Here is a 19972-nt window from a genome sequence, read left to right as displayed (position 1 = left end):
AGAAAACAGCAATACTATGACACCATTTGGTGTAGCTGTTCTCATACCATCATCTGCCTTATGCTCCCCATCACCCTAACTAATCACTGCTGGTTGCACACTCTCCAGCCTAGGCGTTCTCCTCAGGCCTGACGCAGCCAGAATCGGTCTGGATAAAAACCTGCCAGAACAAACACAAACTCTTGATCTCCCAACCACCACACCTACCGCTAAGAAGCAGCTACCATACAATGGCCACACCAGCTGCACACATATCCGGTGTGCACACGTACCTTTGACTCTCTCTATTCTCTCCACTGACTTGAACTTCGGTTCCCGAGGGCGTTCAACCTACCAGCGCCTTGAGACCATACCAATGGTACATAAGGCGCTATATGTATGCAAAGTAACATAACATAAGATAACATACCCTTCTTCAATGGCGATAATCGTACACCATTGACTGCCTTCATCATCGTAGCCTTCAACTAATGCTACTTTCCCTTGTACTGCTGCAGCATGTATCATCAAGGGAAATACTTGGCCCTCCTCTTCATGCATAGGTATTCTTGGTCTGAATAGAAACTCATCAGGGGTTCTCATAGTTCTATCTGCGAGGCCTGGCAATCCTGCCATAAGAACACGCATGCCATATGCGAAGACCTCTGGCTCTAGAGGCGTGGACCCCATGGCTATGTGTCCTGAGTATGCCCTGATCATTTCGCACACGTTTGAATAATGCATTCCCGGAGTAGAGCATACTATGCCCTCCTCTGTAAACGAGATGGTCATATTCAATTTTGTCATTAAATCTCGACCCAAAATGCTTACTGGGGTCTGACGCGAATACAACAAAGGTACATTAATTTTGCATTCCCCTATGGAGACTGGGAGTGCGTCTGTAAAGGGAACTCGACTGTGAGCTCCTGTAAACTCTGAGGATCTATAGCCTCGCTGAACAAGGAAAACTTGCCTTCTCGTATGCACGAGCATGTTGCCCTATGTCAACTAAGAAGGAATATTCTTTACCCCCTATGGCGACATTCACCCTAGGTTCCCTATCAGGGTCTGGTGTCACTGATAGGATAGAGCACATCAGGGTTCCCAGCGAGCTGCCCTATTTCATATATATGTTCGGTCCACTGTACGCTTGTGGATTCTCTCCATTCCCACGGTTGCCTCCCCTTTCGTAGTTTGTGCCCTCAGAAGTTTGCAGTGGTGCCTGTTGTAATTTCCCTTGTGGCAAATTCCCCATGCTCGGGGGTTGAACCCCCTGCTGTGCACCCTGCTTCATGTCTGGTGCTTGCTGGTGCACTGTGTGATTCTGTGCACTGCCCTGTGGTGGGGTCGCAGGTGAATTTGCTGCACCTACTCCCATTCCTTGGCTATTTTGCCACACGCCTTGCCTTCTGCACGAGCGCGCCAGATGCCCTGTCATTCCAGACAGCCAACACACCGGCGGTGGTCGGGCTATTTGTCCATTCGCCATATCTGTATTGCCCATGTACATGTTTTGAAAACCTCCTTGATTACTTTGGAAATCTCCCTGATTACTCTGCCATCCTCTTCCTCTAAATCCCCTTCCCCTTGGGTATTGTCCTACGATACCCTGGGCATTCTGGTGTGGGATAGCCACCTGTTGTGCGTTCTGTTCAGCTGGGCTAGTTAGCATGTTTCTTTCAAGAGCATACTTGGATAATTTCTTTTGCACTAGCTTTGCTTCCTCACCTTTTCGAGTTGCCTCCTTTTTCCGATTCTTTTCTTGCAACAATCTACAGTAGTGTGCGATAGTTAGCTGTATTTCAGCTCAAGGGTTGGCCTAAACTCCTACCAATTTCTTGAGCTGTTTCTGCACTGGTTCTGCCAACCCTTGGCATAAAATGTGGTAAAACACAGGTATGGATTTTGTCCAAGATTCATGCGTTTCAAGCAGCCATGCGTCTTGGAAATTCTGGATATAAATTAACGGATCTTCAGACTCCTTCATTTTGCGAGTCATTATAGCTCCCATATTGGAAGTCTCTCTGTAAAGCACTCATAGCGCTTTCCATACTGCTGCTCTGCAATTGTTGGATGGCGCTCCATCGTGGGCAGTGTTAATTATGGTAACACCAGGGTACCCAGCCCATACATCGTCTGCTCTCTCACCGAGTATGGCAATCAGGAGACCTTTAATATCCCCTATAGATAACGTGACTCCCCCTGTCATCTTTTCTAACTTGCGTATCCACTTCCCAGCTCCTGATGTCAGCATTGGAAGCTTGTTTTTCAAGTTCTCTCGATCCATGTGTGGCCATGGAATATAGTGCGGTCTTGCTCCCCCTTTTCTAGAAGTGGAAATTGGAATGCACAGACTCCCTTCTCTTTCCCCATAACTCCCCTTTCTACCACTGGGGTAATATTCCTGCATCGCCGTCTACCTGGAAATGTCCTCAAGCTGTCTGCATAGGTGGGCGCTAATACCCCCCTCTGACCATGGAGTGTTCCTTCATGTCGGTCACACTGTGATGTAGATTCGGACTCGCTAGCATCTGACCATCTCACTCCTTTCTCCCTTGGGACTTGTTTTTCGCACTATCTCCTTTCTTCATTTGTCTCGCACTCCATTTCCTCTCCGGAGTCGGAAATTGATTGTTCCCAATTCACTCAACTCCTTGCGTCATCGTATTTCTTACTGATATCTAGCCTATCCAGGGACAATGTCCTGCTCCCACTACTTCGGGTGACGTCTTCAGTGTCATACAGCTGAGTGCTTTCCAAGCGCTCCTCTTCCCCTTGGGATATTGGTTCTAACCCCATTTCATCATATATCTTATTGATCGTTTCACCGCTGCTTCTGGTGTCGAAGTCATCTTCAATATTTACCTCATTCGTGCCTGGTACTGAATTGTATGCAGGGAAGAATTCTTCAATGTCTTCCCATTCTACAACAGGATTGAGTTTTTTAGCTCCCTGCTCCAGATATTCAAGATCGCGTGCCCTCTGTCTACGCTTATGTTCAATGTCCTCATCACATTCTTTGCGCTTTCTCGCCTCTTCTCTGACCTTATCTTCTTCCCTTCTCCTTTCATTTCAATGTTCATCTAACTTCGAATTTCCTCATCCTTTCACCTCTTTATCCTTTTTTCACGTGCTCTTTGCTCTTCTTGCAGTTTTTCCAGGTTCTGCCTGTACTAGTCAAAGGCTGCACTCTGTTTGCGACTGAGCTGCTTTCCTTGCTTTCGCGATATAGCTGTTCTCGCCTATCTTTCCTTCTTATTCTCTCATCTCTTACCTCCCTTTCTTTCTCCTTCTCCCTTCTCTGTGTCTCATCAGACCTCTCCCTTGGTCTCACATCATCATTTCCTTTTCAATTGCGTTTCAACAATATCTGTCCTCCCCTCCATTCGTCTTTCACGAATGCTATCTCATCAGTTCTGTCTTCACTTCCTTTCCATTTCGTTCCCTCTCTCTCCTTATCGAGAGGTGCACTTGCCTGTGCCTGATCCTTCCTCTCATCATCACGTCTCTCCTTGTCCCTCGGGACTGCAGAGGTAAGATTCTTATGCTGATCCTTCCCCTTATTGTCATCACTACTGTACGTAGGCAACTCACATGCGGGGTTGCTGTACCCCGTAGCTGCCTTCAGCTCTCTTAATGGGTAGCGTCCCTCTGACTTACTTCCCTCGATTTCTGTTTCAGGCGGGGCAGGTTGCACGGTAGGCGTCTCACCCCCGTCCGTGCATACATTTAATATCCAGTCTGCAGGTGGCTCTTCCTCTTTCGACTGTTCGAACATTTTCCAAAGTTCTAGAACAGCCAAGCGTTTCTCTAGTTTTTTGCCTGTATATGTGACATGCAAATAAGTCGTCATATGTTGCAAGACGGCTTTAGATAAGGACCCGTTCTGTGGCCACGGCATAAACATCTTGTGGGCGGTACCCTTAACCCACTCAGTACTGTATTTCTTAAGCTTGGGTGCGTGTTTAGGCAATTGTTTACATAAATGTGCTAACGGAGTAATATCTTCCATGCTTAAATCTGTTCTAGCAATACTTTCATGCACTTCACCACACCCAACAATATGAACGCGCACCAAAAATCGCAAGATACAATCCAATCTTTTCCCGCCAAATTTTCTTTCTCAACAATTGACTCAAGGACATCAATTTATGTGCTATTCCCTCTCAACTATAGAATCGTGTAAAACCCCGAGTCAACTTCAAACATCAAGGAGACAAATTTCCTTACATGTGACACATCAACAGAACATGTATGACAAAAGTTAAACAGACTAGACAGACACCAGCTGGACACAGATATCTCTGCCTTCTAATCAATACCCAACATGGATTTTAAACAAACTCCTTTTATGACGTCTTTAATCGTCATAGTAGCCTAATCCTTCCCTATTATGTGGGACTATGAGTTCACGTTTCTTCTGATTACTATATTAAAGCGCAGGAACCAGGCGTATCCTCTCTCTCACTTGTCTACCCCGGTATCCTCTCTCTTTATCTGAGGTGTTCGCCCCGGTATACTCTCCCTTTATCTCAGGTGTTCACCCCGGTATACTCTCTTTTTATTCAGTTATTCTAGAGTCATTATCCCCTTATATATATATACAGTCTTCTCTACTTCTGACTATTTTGTTTTCTCCACCTCCCTCTGCTACCCTTTCCCTTACTTTTCTAATTCCTAAAGACATATGCCAAAGCATCAATTTTTGTTTAACTCACCGCTCGCATCGTTCCTTTTTGGTCTTTCGTCTGACCCATGTTATGTTTGTAAAATGGGTACCTTCGACCCACTGCAGTTTTTTGGACAGTAATATGCATTTATTGTCTACGGGAAGTTTCACAGTCTACTCGGCCGAAATGGCGGACTTGTGATATTGCCGAAGACCTAGAGTTACTTTGTGTTGACGGTCAATAGGTGTCTTATCAATAATCAAAATTCAATAGTTGATGGTCAAAACCATCCTCACCGCTACCAAATGTACAGGAGGGCGGAGCGACCTCTGAACGGGCCCATGAGATTCAGAGCTCGCCTTCCAGTACCTTAAGTTGAGATAGCTGCACCTTGAGGAGGATGGGGTGCAGGATTCTCTTACTCCAACACCAATCAATAAGGACAAGTCAATGGTTTGGCAAAGGGAAGTCCATTTAATGACAAGTACAAAAAATGGCGAAACAAATGGAAATCAGCAGTGATGCGATTGCCCGTCTCGCTTCAAATTCCAAATTCTTCATGCAAACAGTAACTTTTATAGCAAATTCTCATCATCACTGACGTGTAAAATTCAAAAGTTTGACATGCAATTCTATTGGTCGGGAAAGGTAACTTAAGTATAGATACTATATCTGCATATGGTAACAGAGTGTGGGGATTGGATAACTCTTGTTGGGTGGACGTCTAAGCCCCTCCCTTTACATCACTCATGATAGACGACACTAAAAGTACGACATCTCATTGGTTCTACTAGCTATAGGACCCTAGATTATTTGGTCCATTATGATTGAGTTGGTTACACCCCTAGGCATAAATCTCCACTTTAATTAGCAGCATGCAGAGTGGTCGCCCAGGTGCGGGAAGTCCCAAGATTCACCCTGCCTCCCTTCCATCAATCAATACCCTTAGGCCTATGTGTCAATTAGTTGGCTGAGAGTGGCCTCAAACTGTAGCTTCTTATCCAGAAACGTTATGGAATCCTCTGGGTTTGGATGACATCAGGCGTTGGTACCTCTTCGCGCTTGGCTGGTCACGTGTCAGTACACTGTGAAGCTGCTTCACTTCCCCTCTATTTGTGAATTTGATTCTTTGTTCGGCCTCGTCACCTGCCTGGGCCTCCTTATCTTGACCTTCACGGGAAAGGCTGCTATGCTCTGAAGTTTTGATTCTTCGAAGTTGCCGCTCTCCTCCCTTCCTTGGGTTGACCTCGAATTCCCAGGCATGAGCTGCTTCTTACTAAGTTTCGAGTCTGCTCTTTCGTCTGGCTTCGAGCTAGTATGTTAATCTTGGCCTGTCCGTCCCCCACCATTCAGAACTTAATTCTGCTTTTATAAAATAGAGTCGCACTTGTATAATGTGCTTCTGAAGGTAGATATATAGTTGGCGCTTGCCACTCTATCCTCCTACTAAGCATTGCAAGCAGTATCGTTTCCTTAGCTTCTTATGTTCCAAGCCTATTTACAGGCATTTAGTCAGTTGCATATTTCCATCCTGCTTTTAATGGTTACGTTTCTTTAAAGTTCAGCATCATTTCTTCTTCTGTGTCCATTACATCATTATTCGCAACATTTCGTCTTTGTTTATCACCTTTTTGGTTGTCATTTCTTTCATCTGAACATCTGTCCGGGCCATTGTGTCGTCACCATTCGCCTCCAATTAGGGCCCTTTGGGTCTCTTCTGGGACAGTTTGCAAGTAGTCTTCATGTCATGTCAGCTGCTGGTACGGTTGTCTCAATGGGTACCTTGCTGCCCATGGTTTTCTGGTTATTGGCGTTTCAATAGGTATACAAGTTCTTCTGATGGGTACTGGACAGAGCCCCACTGTGGCTCTCTGTTGGTTTATTTGCTCCTTATACGTTACATATCTTGGTGAGTATGCTTCTGGTATCTCAAAATGGGTGGCTGGAGTGCAGGCCATATTTGGGACCTCCTCTACACCTCGCCCCGACACCAGCCAGCATGGCGGGGACATCGGGGGAGAGTGAGTGGAAGGGGAGAAAGACCCCCAGAGTGCCCCAGAGTGCCGGTGGTCCAAGTGGCGGACGATCCAAGGAGAACGCAATATGATGTGGGGGAGGAGGAAGGCAAAGAAAATGTATTCTTCCTGTCCTGCAGCAGCGCCACCGGCCAGTTCGATTCCGGAATCTTTTGAACTCAAACAGCCCATGGTCGGACCCCGTGGTGTGCGGACTGGAACACACCTGGTGGTTTGAAGTGCTAAAAGTTTAAGTGGTGGTGCTCAGACTGGAATGCACCCAATGTTTGCGGTGATGATGTAGGAACATAATGGGTGCGCGGACTAAAATGCACCAAATTAGACCCAGTAGAGGGTCGCTGTTTGCATTGGGGTGTGATTTTCTTTTGGTATAATAAAGGAGGGATGTTGTGTGTCGGTCCAGTGTTGGAAAAAAGGGTCTCTGCTGGCATGTTCAAGGCAGTGCATCAGAGCCCCAGGAAGTGGCAACTTGTGTCTCCGTGAGTTATTTGGGTGCCTGGAGCCGTGTGACTGTGGCCGGAGAAAGCAGCTCAGCCCTGGGTGCCCCCAGCGTTGGAGCTGCCATGCATGGGGTGACTACGCCCATCTGAGGGACCGTGTCCGGTGATCCGGCCAGCGCAGCATGCCCCCTGCTCTGAGTTCGTTGGGTGCCCCCAGCATAGCGGCTCTGTTGGGTGATCCGACACCATCCGTGGCCCGGCCCGGTGACCGGGGGTGGGCCACCACACTCTTTCCCTGGTGCTTGGCCTGCAACAGGGCAAACTGAAGCGCGTCCCTCCGTGACTCAGTGAAATGCTGGGAGGTCCTGGGGTGCGGGGGGTGGTGGGGGCTGCACCCACACTCTCAGAACCCTGCACTGCCTGCAAATGCTCAGGGTGCAGCGAATCTGTGTGGGGCAATTTAGCATTAGAGGATCTGCTCAGGCACGGAATACTAGGGGTTTATCCACTTGCAATGAAACCGTTGCTAATCAAAACAGAGGCCATTCATTTTTGCTTCCAGCTTTTAATCCTCAACAGGGATCCGCCATATTCTGTGTTCAACCTCCTTCACTAATAACAGCCTATACGTCATTTCCTTTTATACATGCACAAGACATATTGCTAAAGTGTGGTTCAACATTTATATGAGATGCAGTGCTAGGTTCTCAAAGTTATTTATGGCACAAATTATGAGATGTGCTAGCAAATCTCTTTCAGCCCAAAATAAATTCACTCTATTTAGACAAGGTATCTGAATGTGTGCATCACAGATTCACGCGTATTCCTCCCTTTGCGCATTTTGGAAAAATAGAGTTGTTTCTAAACATTCCATAGCACATCCAGAATTCACAAATGGGATGCACTTTAAAAATCACAGAAATGTAAGACATCATTTTGTACCTGTTTGTAACTGATGCATGGGGCATGCAGTTCACATGACAGGGATATTCCTGACCGGGGCTCACTTTTTGTTTTCCAAACTTGTATTTAAACATGGATGCAAGACAAACAGAGACTTCAATATACAGCAGTCAGTTAAGCCCTCAACTTTCCAGAGGCTCATGTTCAGCACAACCCCAAGCCAGAATCCCCTTCCGCAATACATGGCAATGCAATAATAAAATAATAACACATATCCTCTACCAACATCACAGCAGAGAATATTTTAATATTAGAGATGGTTTAAGGTTAGGGATGAAACATTCTGAAAATAACAAATGGAAGCCAGACATTCAGATACTTAGTCAATCGATTGTGTAAACAAGCAATAACTTTCTCTGCAACCAAAATGTCCCACAGCTTGATCCACCATTGGAACAGCACAGGTCTAGAAGGGCATTTCCAGGAGTGTGCAATAGTAATTCTAGCAGCTAATAATAGTTTTGTCACCAGTTGTGCCCTGTAACCTAATTAAGGATATTCATCTTCTACCGAACATCCCAATAAGATAACAAGAGGACCTACCGGCGAGTCCACTCCTAATGGGGGCCAAGATGGCTACCCAAAAACAAAGGGCAGGATCAGCACATGTGGAAGTATCTCCCTTGAAGACCACATCCCATCCAAAATGCCAGATCCAGGTCTGGATTCATCTTATGTAGAATCAGTAGCAGAAAATACCAACTATAGCATAAATTATACATGCATACTCTATTTGTAACACATCTGGAAGATGCGTGATTTCTGGTCCAGATGTCCTCCCAGGTGTCACCATCTATGGGATGCCCACATCGTTTTTCAAGTTGTTGAAATAAGAGGGTACAGCAGACAATCAAGTACACCCCAGCAATTTATAAAAGCATGAGATCCTTACACCTTCTTCCTCATTAAATATGGTAAGTTCCATACCACTGTTTCTCTAGCCATTCTTTTCTTCACCACATGCTGGGTGATCCAGTGTCGGATCTGGGCATATATGAATATCTCAATCTCACCCAGAGAGAATTGGGTCTTAGATTCAGGGAATGAAAGGGAAGAGCCATCTTGATACCGCTGAGACAAGCTGTGAAGGCCACCGCTACTCCAATGTGAGAAACTGTTCCTTGTGAATCCCTCACTTTTTTAAAAGGTGGAACACTAGCAGTATGAGTAAGTGATGTCGCACCTGCATTTCTATAGCTCAAACAGAGATAGAAATGTTTTTTTTCTGCCTTTCACAGTGACATACCCATTGATGTGTTGTCAGTGTGAAATGCTGCCCAGCAACCATGTGGGTGTTGGGAGCCTATTATACTTTGCTCCTGACATGTATGTATTGGAGGGGACTGGCCAGAACAACTTTCCAACTGCTTTCCAGCCCTCATGAAATGCACAGATCGTCTCTGAGAATAAGGTGAGCTGCACACATTTCGGAAATGAACACAAATGAAAAAGTGCATCATCTGTGTTTATTTCTGTTCCATTCATTAATAACAACCTGCCCGCAATCCCAAAACCTTCTCTGCCTTCTCTGCCTCGACATTCGTTTGATTCATTGTGATGAAGTTCTAACTGTGCCATCTCAGAACTTAACCAAGATTACCTGACCACAACTACCAATAGGCAACCAAAGAATAGGTAACATAACCATCATTCTTTATTTTGGGACTAGTGCCCAGCTATCACTGCTGGCAGTTGAGCAAACGCTTGTCAGTCAATCAAAATATGTTATTTTGGTTAAAACAACCGCAAAAGTCTAACACCAATATTACAAGAATAAGGTAAATAAAAATGACCAATATTCTAACATCAACAACTATGTGCTAAATAAGTGAGTCATTACTTCAGAACAATACACACATAGCAGGAACTGTCATATCCAGAGATCAGCTCATAAGGAATACTGGATCTCCTAAGCAACAGCTGGTTCAATCAACAGGCAAAGGTGCAAAAGTGCCAATTGGCAATGCCTACAATCTCCAGCCTTTAAAATCAGTAACACGGTTTTGCAATAATGTTTTTGCTATTTGGGACAGAAACAAATACAAAATGCAACACTGCCGCCTCAAACTGAAGGCACAATGGGCATAGGTCGAACTCTTCTTTCACGGTCAACCACCTAGCAATAATGCTTCCAATGAGGAGGGTACCCCTAAAGCATGAAGTTCATCGCAATAAGTACTGCCCGGCCATCCCTAAGGGGCAGACAGCAAAATGAAATCTGTTATTCATTGTTCTCAGTTGTATGTTTTCTCTAGATCCTTTTGATTGCAAGAGCAAACATTTCCGATAACACAGCTTCTCATTTCTGGATCAAACATGGATGCATAAACCGATGTGTAGAGTTAGTCATGAATAGAATGGAAATTATGTAGTGTAAACACAGATATTTTTTGAGCCAATACCATGACAGGAGGTCATTAAAGATTTCAAAAGAGAGTAGTCTTGACAGGCTACTAAGGCCACATTATACTTAGCACATCGGTGAAATAACCTTGATTCAATCAATTGTGCAAATAATAATTGAATGATGTTCTAAGCAACAACAGCATTCTTTTGTAGAAATCAGCTTGTAAGCTCTTCGGTTTGTAGCTCCACAATTGAGATGAGTATGAAGCAAAAGAGCAACATTTAGCTTTATAAACATACAGCATGGGTTCAGGAGGCTATCTACAGAAATAGTTTGAAAACGGAAGGATGGCACCATTTGTTTGTCTAACTGAGAATAGTTGTTTGCAATATGACTTAAGCCCTTAAGATGTTCAGTAAACAATTAAGCTGTTGAACCCTCTGTAGTCTGTCACTGTCAAGTGTAAATAGGTGCTTAAAATTCATTTTTGGCCCGGCAATTCAAATTTTATATTTGCTGGAACTAACTAGTACATCCTTAGCACTAATACATGAAAAATAAGGGTAAATTAAACTTTGCAGGACAGAAAATGTTCTTGCAAATATTTATAACTTTCACCAATCAGCATAACTCAATGGAGACAATTGCCCCTCCCAACAGATTAGAACATCCAGCCCACCAGCTATGAGTTCTTTCCAGACACGCATCTACAATCTACATTGCAGCAGGCTGATCAGCGTGGTCCTGCTTTACTGGTTTAAATTGCATCTTGTTAATCACCACAGGTTTGTACAACTGGATTCCTCCAGATGTTCATCTCTACCCATTACCTGTGGAGTTCCACAATGACCCATCCTCTCCCCCATGATCTTCAATCTTTACATGTGTATAAGAGGGTCTGGACCCCTCCCCCAAACTAAATACAGATAACATAACAGGCTGATCAATGGTTCCAGTATTTAAAAAATCAGAATTATAGTGCTTTTTGAACATAAAGAGTGCATATAGGGCGACATATATTTTTGGTGTCAGAATGATTCAGGAAGTAAAGGGTGTCTCCAGTATTACTCACGTATAATGAATATATAAAAATATAATCTGAAAACTGAACAGAAAAGGAGTTATGCTCAAAAGTAAATAACAACTCACCGTTGGTAGCTGAACATCCATGCTGAACAGACTGAGATATTTCAAAAATGGATGCCAAATACAAAATGGTGTCTTAGGGGCCAGGTGTGTAAAGCCCTTACTCATGCAGATAGTAGATATGCTTTGGCAGCAGTTCACTGTAAGTTCACGTCTGGGATGGTATATTTAGACATTCCGGCATGGAAGGCAGACAATGATTGATAGTAAATCAGATAAAGGCATGGGAAGGCTACCAATTAGACAGAACAGCTTTTTATTGGCAGGGATGAAAGCATAAGCAATTAGGTCCGGCTGGGTCTCAAGTAAGCTTATCAGTTTGGCCTTAGCCCCACCCACTTGGTAACTTCCTGATTGCCGCTCTTTTTCCCTACTTAAGCAGCCCTCCAGCCTCTTTTCCTTTGCAGATGGGGAGAATGTGCAAGTGGATCTAGGTCACCTGGCCTTAGCCCCACCCACCTGGTACCTTCCTGATTGCCTCTTGTTTTCCCTACGTAAGCAGCCCTCCAGCCTCTTTTCCTTTGCAGATGGGGAGCAGGTGCAAGTGGATCTAGACCACCTGGCCTAAACCCCACCCGCCTGATGCCTGCCTGGTTGCCGCTCTTTTGGGGTTAGCCCGCCCATCTGGTGCCTTCCTGATTGCCGCTCTTTTTCCCGACTTAAGAAGCCCTCCAGCCTCTATTCCTTCGCAGATGGGGAGCAGGTGCAAGTGGATCTAGGTCACCTGGCCTAAGCCACGCCCACCTGATGCCTTCCCGGTTGCCGCTCTTTTGGCTTTAGCCCCACCCACCTGGTGCCTTCCTGATTGCATCTCTTTTTCACTACTTAAGCAGCCCTCAAGCCTCTTTAACTTTGCAGGTGGGGAGCAGGTGCAAGTGGATCTAGGTCACCTGGCCTAAGCCCTGCCCACCTGATGCCTTCCTGGTTGCCACTCTTTTGGCCTTAGCCCCACCTACCGGGTACCCTCCTGATTGCCGCTCTTTTTCCTTAGTTAAGCAGCCCTCCAGACTCTTTACCTTTGCAGGTGGGGAGCAGGTGCAAGTGGATCTAGGCCACCTGATGCCTTCTTGGTTGCCGCTCTTTTGGCCTTAGCCCCGCCCACTTGGTGCCTTCCTGATTGCCACTCTTTTTCCCTACGTAAGCAGCCCTCCAGCCTCTTTACCTTTGCAGGTGGGGAGCAGGTGCAAGTGGATCTAGGTCACCTAGCCTAAGCCCTGCCCACCTGATGCCTTCCTGGTTGCCACTCTTTTGGTCTTGGCCCCACCCACCTGTTGCCATCCTGATTGCTGCTCTTTTTCTTACCTAAGCAGCGCTCCAGACTCTTTTCCTTTGCAGATGGGGAGCAGGTGCAAGTGGATCTAGGTCACCTGGCCTAAGCTCCGCCCACCTGATGCCTTCCTGGTTGCCGCTATTTTGGCCTTAACCCCGCCCACCTGATGCCTTCCTGATTGCTGCCCTTTTTCCCTACCTAAGCAGCCCTCGAGCCTCTTATCCTTTGCAGATGGGGAGAAGGTGCAAGTGGATCTAGGTCACCTGGCCTAAGCTCCACCCACCTGATGCCTTCCTGGTTGCCACTCGTTTGCCCTTAGCCCATCCCATCTGGTGCCTTCCTGATTAACGCTCTTTTTCCCTACGTAAGCAGCCCTCCAGCCTCTTTACCTTTTCAGGTGGGGAGCAGGTGCAAGTGGATCTAGGTCACCTACCCTAAGCCCTGCCCACCTGATGCCTTCCTGGTTGCCGCTCTTTTGGCCTTAGCCCCGCCCACCTGGTGCCTTCCTGATTGCCGCTCTTTTTCCTTACCTAAGCAGCCCTCCGGACTCTTTTCCTTTGCAGATGGGGAGCAGGTGCAATTGGATCTAGGTCACCTGGCCTAAGCTCTGCCCACCTGATGCCTTCCTGGTTGCCGCTCTTTTGGCCTTAGCCCCGCCCACCTGGTGCCTTCCTGATTGCTGCTCTTTTTCCCTACCTAAGCAGCCCTACAGCCTCTTTTCCTTTGCAGATGGGGAGAAGGTGCAAGTGGATCTAGTTCACCTGGCCTAAGCTCCGCCCACCTGATGCCTTCCTGGTTGCCGCTCTTTTGCCCTTAGCCCATCCCATCTGGTGCCTTCCTGATTAACGCTCTTTTTCCCTACTTAATCAGCCCTCCAGGCTCTTTTCCTTTGCAAATGGGGAGCAGGTGCAAGTGGATCTATATCACCTGGCCTAAGCCTCGCCCACCTGATGCATTTGTGGTTTTCGCTGTTTTGGCCTTAGCCCCGCCCACCTTGTGCTTTCCTGATTGATGATCTTTTTTGCAGGTGCAAGTGGATCTAGGTCACTGGGCCTAAGCCCTGCACACCTGATGCCTTCATGGTTGCTGCTCTTTTGGCCTTAGCACCGCCCACCTGGTGCCTTCATGATTGCCGCTCTTTTTCCCTACTTAAGCAGCCCTCCAACCTCTTTTCCTTTGCAGTCGGGGAGCAGGTGCAAGTGGATTTAGGTCCCCTGGCCTAAGCCCTGCCCACCTGATGCCTTCCTGGTAGCTGCTCTTTTGGCCTTAGCCCCTCCTACCGGGTATCTTCCTGATTGCCGCTCTTTTTCCTTACTTAAGCAGCCCTCCAGCCTCTTTTCCTTTGCAGATGGGGAGCAGGGGCAAATGGATCTAGGTCACCTGGCCTAGGCCCTGCCCAACTGATGCCTTCCTGGTTGCCGCTCTTTTAGCCCTGCCCACCTGGTGCCTTCCTGATTGCCATTCCTTTACCTTACTTAAGCAGCCCTCCACCCTATTTTCCTTTGTAGATGGGGAACAGGTCCAAGTGGATCTAGGTCACCTGGTCCAAGCCCCACCCACCTGATGCCTTCCAGGCTGCCGCTCTTTTGGCCTTAGCCCCGCCCACCTGGTGCTTTCCTGTTTGACGCTCTTTTTCCCTACTTAAGCAACCCTCCAGACTCTTTTCCTTTGCTGATGGGAGCAGATGCAAGTGGATCTAAGTCACCTGGCCTAAGCCCCGCCCATCTGATGCCTTCCTGGTTGCCACTCTTTTGGCCTTAGCCCCGCCCACCTGGTGCATTCCTGATTGCTGCTCTTTTTCCATACCTAAGAAGCCCTCCAGCCTCTTTTCCTTTGCAGATGGGGAGCAGGGGCAAATGGATCTAGGTCACCTGGCCTAGGCCCTGCCCAACTGATGCCTTCCTGGTTGCCGCTCTTTTAGCCCTGCCCACCTGATGCCTTCCTGGTTGCCACTCTTTTGGCCTTAGCCCCACCTACCGGGTACCCTCCTGATTGCCGCTCTTTTTCCTTAGTTAAGCAGCCCTCCAGACTCTTTACCTTTGCAGGTGGGGAGCAGGTGCAAGTGGATCTAGGCCACCTGATGCCTTCTTGGTTGCCGCTCTTTCGGCCTTAGCCCCGCCCACTTGGTGCCTTCCTGATTGCCACTCTTTTTCCCTACGTAAGCAGCCCTCCAGCCTCTTTACCTTTGCAGGTGGGGAGCAGGTGCAAGTGGATCTAGGTCACCTAGCCTAAGCCCTGCCCACCTGATGCCTTCCTGGTTGCCACTCTTTTGGTCTTGGCCCCACCCACCTGTTGCCATCCTGATTGCTGCTCTTTTTCTTACCTAAGCAGCGCTCCAGACTCTTTTCCTTTGCAGATGGGGAGCAGGTGCAAGTGGATCTAGGTCACCTGGCCTAAGCTCCGCCCACCTGATGCCTTCCTGGTTGCCGCTATTTTGGCCTTAACCCCGCCCACCTGATGCCTTCCTGATTGCTGCCCTTTTTCCCTACCTAAGCAGCCCTCGAGCCTCTTATCCTTTGCAGATGGGGAGAAGGTGCAAGTGGATCTAGGTCACCTGGCCTAAGCTCCACCCACCTGATGCCTTCCTGGTTGCCACTCGTTTGCCCTTAGCCCATCCCATCTGGTGCCTTCCTGATTAACGCTCTTTTTCCCTACGTAAGCAGCCCTCCAGCCTCTTTACCTTTTCAGGTGGGGAGCAGGTGCAAGTGGATCTAGGTCACCTACCCTAAGCCCTGCCCACCTGATGCCTTCCTGGTTGCCGCTCTTTTGGCCTTAGCCCCGCCCACCTGGTGCCTTCCTGATTGCCGCTCTTTTTCCTTACCTAAGCAGCCCTCCGGACTCTTTTCCTTTGCAGATGGGGAGCAGGTGCAATTGGATCTAGGTCACCTGGCCTAAGCTCTGCCCACCTGATGCCTTCCTGGTTGCCGCTCTTTTGGCCTTAGCCCCGCCCACCTGGTGCCTTCCTGATTGCTGCTCTTTTTCCCTACCTAAGCAGCCCTACAGCCTCTTTTCCTTTGCAGATGGGGAGAAGGTGCAAGTGGATCTAGTTCACCTGGCCTAAGCTCCGCCCACCTGATGCCTTCCTGGTTGCCGCTCTTTTGCCCTTAGCCCATCCCATCTGGTGCCTTCCTGATTAACGCTCTTTTTCCCTACTTAATCAGCCCTCCAGGCTCTTTTCCTTTGCAAATGGGGAGCAGGTGCAAGTGGATCTATATCACCTGGCCTAAGCCTCGCCCACCTGATGCATTTGTGGTTTTCGCTGTTTTGGCCTTAGCCCCGCCCACCTTGTGCTTTCCTGATTGATGATCTTTTTTGCAGGTGCAAGTGGATCTAGGTCACTGGGCCTAAGCCCTGCACACCTGATGCCTTCATGGTTGCTGCTCTTTTGGCCTTAGCACCGCCCACCTGGTGCCTTCATGATTGCCGCTCTTTTTCCCTACTTAAGCAGCCCTCCAACCTCTTTTCCTTTGCAGTCGGGGAGCAGGTGCAAGTGGATTTAGGTCCCCTGGCCTAAGCCCTGCCCACCTGATGCCTTCCTGGTAGCTGCTCTTTTGGCCTTAGCCCCTCCTACCGGGTATCTTCCTGATTGCCGCTCTTTTTCCTTACTTAAGCAGCCCTCCAGCCTCTTTTCCTTTGCAGATGGGGAGCAGGGGCAAATGGATCTAGGTCACCTGGCCTAGGCCCTGCCCAACTGATGCCTTCCTGGTTGCCGCTCTTTTAGCCCTGCCCACCTGGTGCCTTCCTGATTGCCATTCCTTTACCTTACTTAAGCAGCCCTCCACCCTATTTTCCTTTGTAGATGGGGAACAGGTCCAAGTGGATCTAGGTCACCTGGTCCAAGCCCCACCCACCTGATGCCTTCCAGGCTGCCGCTCTTTTGGCCTTAGCCCCGCCCACCTGGTGCTTTCCTGTTTGACGCTCTTTTTCCCTACTTAAGCAACCCTCCAGACTCTTTTCCTTTGCTGATGGGAGCAGATGCAAGTGGATCTAAGTCACCTGGCCTAAGCCCCGCCCATCTGATGCCTTCCTGGTTGCCACTCTTTTGGCCTTAGCCCCGCCCACCTGGTGCATTCCTGATTGCTGCTCTTTTTCCATACCTAAGAAGCCCTCCAGCCTCTTTTCCTTTGCAGATGGGGAGCAGGGGCAAATGGATCTAGGTCACCTGGCCTAGGCCCTGCCCAACTGATGCCTTCCTGGTTGCCGCTCTTTTAGCCCTGCCCACCTGGTGCCTTCCTGATTGCCATTCCTTTACCTTACTTAAGCAGCCCTCCACCCTATTTTCCTTTGTAGATGGGGAACAGGTCCAAGTGGATCTAGGTCACCTGGTCCAAGCCCCACCCACCTGATGCCTTCCAGGCTGCCGCTCTTTTGGCCTTAGCCCCGCCCACCTGGTGCTTTCCTGTTTGACGCTCTTTTTCCCTACTTAAGCAACCCTCCAGCCTCTTTTGCTTTGCAGATGGGGAGCAGGTGCAAGTGGATCTAGATCACCTGGCCTGAGCCCCTCCCACCTAATGCCTTCCTGGTTACCGCTCTTTTGGCCTTAGCCCCGTCCACCCGGTGCCTTCCTAATTGCCGCTCTTTTTCCCTACTTAAGCAGCCCTCCAGCCTCTTTTCCTTTGCAGATGGGGAGCATGTGCAAGTGGATCTAGGTCACCTGGCCTTAGCCCCGCCCACCTGGTACCTTCCTGATTGCCTCTTTTTTTCCCTACGTAAGCAGCCCTCCAGCCTCTTTTCGTTTTCAGATGGGGAGCAGGTGCAAGTGGATCGAGACCAACTGGCCTAAGCCCCACCCACCTGATGCCTTCCTGGTTGCCGCTCTTTTGGCCTTAGTCCGCCCATCTGGTGCCTTCCTGATTGCCACTCTTTTTCCCTACTTAAGCAGCCCTCTAGCCTCTTTTCCTTCGCAGATGGAGAGCAGGTGCAAGTTGATCTAGATAACCTGGCCTAAGCCCCGCCCACCTGATGCCGTCCCAGTTGCCGCTCTTTTGGCTTTAGCCCCACCCACCTGGTGCCTTCCTGATTGCCTCTCTTTTTCCCTACTTAAGCAGCCCTCCAGCCTCTTTACCTTTGCAGGTGGGGAGCAGGTGCAAGTGGATCTTGGTGACCTGGCCTAAGCCCTACCCACCTGATGCCTTCTTGGTTGCCGCTCTTTTGGCCTTAGCCCCGCCCACCTGGTGCCTTCCTGATTGCCGCTCTTTTCCCCTACCTAAGCAGCCCTCCAACCTCTTTAACTTTGCAGGTGAGGAGCAGGTGCAAATGGATCTAGGTCACCTAGCCTAAGCCCTGCCCACCTGATGCCTTCCTGGTTGCCGCTCTTTTGGCCTTAGCCCCACCCACCTGGTGCCTTCCTGATTGCCACTATTTTTCCCTACCTAAGCAGCCCTCCAGCCTCTTTTCCTTTGCAAATGGGGAGCAGGTGCAAGTGGATCTAGGTCACCTGGCCTAAGCTCCACCCACCTGATGCCTTCCTGGTTGCCGCTCTTTTGGCCTAGCCCCACCTACCTGGTGCTTTCCTGTTTGACGCTCTTTTCCCTACTTAAGCAACCCTCCAGCCTCTTTTCCTTTGCAGATGGGGAGCATGTGCAAGTGGATCTAGGTCACCTGGCCTTAGCCCCGCCCACCTGATACCTTCCTGATTGCCTCATTTTTTCCCTACGTAACCAGCCCTCCAGCCTCTTTTCATTTTCAGATGGGGAGCAGGTGCAAGTGGATCTAGACCAACTGGCCTAAGCCCCACCCACCTGATGCCTTCCTGGTTGCCGCTCTTTTGGTCTTAGCCCGCCCATCTGGTGCCTTCCTGATTGCCACTCTTTTTCCCTACTTAAGCAGCCCTCCAGCCTCTTTTCCTTCGCAGATGGGCAGCAGGTGCAAGTGGATCTAGGTCACCTGGCCTAAGCCCCGCCCACCTGATGCCTTCCCGGTTGCCGCTCTTTTGGCTTTAGCCCCACCCACCTGGTGCCTTCCTTATTGCCTCTCTTTTTCTCTACTTAAGCAGCCCTCCAGCCTCTTTACCTTTGCAGGTGGGGAGCAGGTGCAAATGAATCTAGGTCACCTGGCCTAAGCCCTACCCACCTGATGCCTTCTTGGTTGCGGCTCTTTTGGCCTTAGCCCCACCCACCTGGTGCCTTCCTGATTGCTGCTCTTTTTCCCTACCTAAGCAGCCCTCCAGCCACTTTACCTTTGCAGGTGGGGAGCAGGTGCAAGTGGATCTAGGTCACCTAGCCTAAGCCCTGCCCACCTGGTGCCTTCCTGATTGCCGCTCTTTTTCCCTACCTAAGCAGCCCTCCAGCCTCTTTTCCTTTGCAAATGGGGAGCTGGTGCAAGTGGATCTAGGTCACCTGGCCTAAGCTCCGCCCACCTGATGCCTTCCTGGTTGCCGCTCTTTTGGCCTTAGCCCCACTTACCGGGTACCTTCCTGATTGCCGCTCTTTTTCCTTACTTAAGCAGCTCTCCAGACTCTTTTCCTTTGCAAATGGGGAGCAGGTGCAAGTGGATCTAGGTCACCTGGCCTGAGCCCCTCCCACCTAATGCCTGCCTGGTTGCCGCTCTTTTGGCCTTAGCCCCATCCACCTGGTGCCTTCCTAATTGCCGCTCTTTTTCCCTACTTAAGCAGCCCTCCAGCCTCTTTTCCTTTGCAGATGGGGAGCATGTGCAAGTGGATCTAGGTCACCTGGCCTTAGCCCCGCCCACCTGGTACCTTCCTGATTGCCTCTTTTTTTCCCTACGTAAGCAGCCCTCCAGCCTCTTTTCGTTTTCAGATGGGGAGCAGGTGCAAGTGGATCGAGACCAACTGGCCTAAGCCCCACCCACCTGATGCCTTCCTGGTTGCCGCTCTTTTGGCCTTAGCCCGCCCATCTGGTGCCTTCCTGATTGCCGCTCTTTTTCCCTACTTAAGCAGCCCTCTAGCCTCTTTTCCTTCGCAGATGGAGAGCAGGTGCAAGTGGATCTAGATCACCTGGCCTAAGCCCCGCCCACCTGATGCCGTCCCAGTTGCCGCTCTTTTGGCTTTAGCCCCACCCACCTGGTGCCTTCCTGATTGCCTCTCTTTTTCCCTACTTAAGCAGCCCTCCAGCCTCTTTACCTTTGCAGGTGGGGAGCAGGTGCAAGTGGATCTTGGTGAC

Source organism: Ambystoma mexicanum, chromosome 6p (genome assembly GCF_040938575.1).
Source record: "Ambystoma mexicanum isolate Mex_15411 chromosome 6p, UKY_AmexF1_1, whole genome shotgun sequence".
Taxonomy (NCBI): Eukaryota; Metazoa; Chordata; class Amphibia; order Caudata; family Ambystomatidae; genus Ambystoma; species Ambystoma mexicanum.
Note: the sequence above shows the minus strand (reverse complement) of the source record.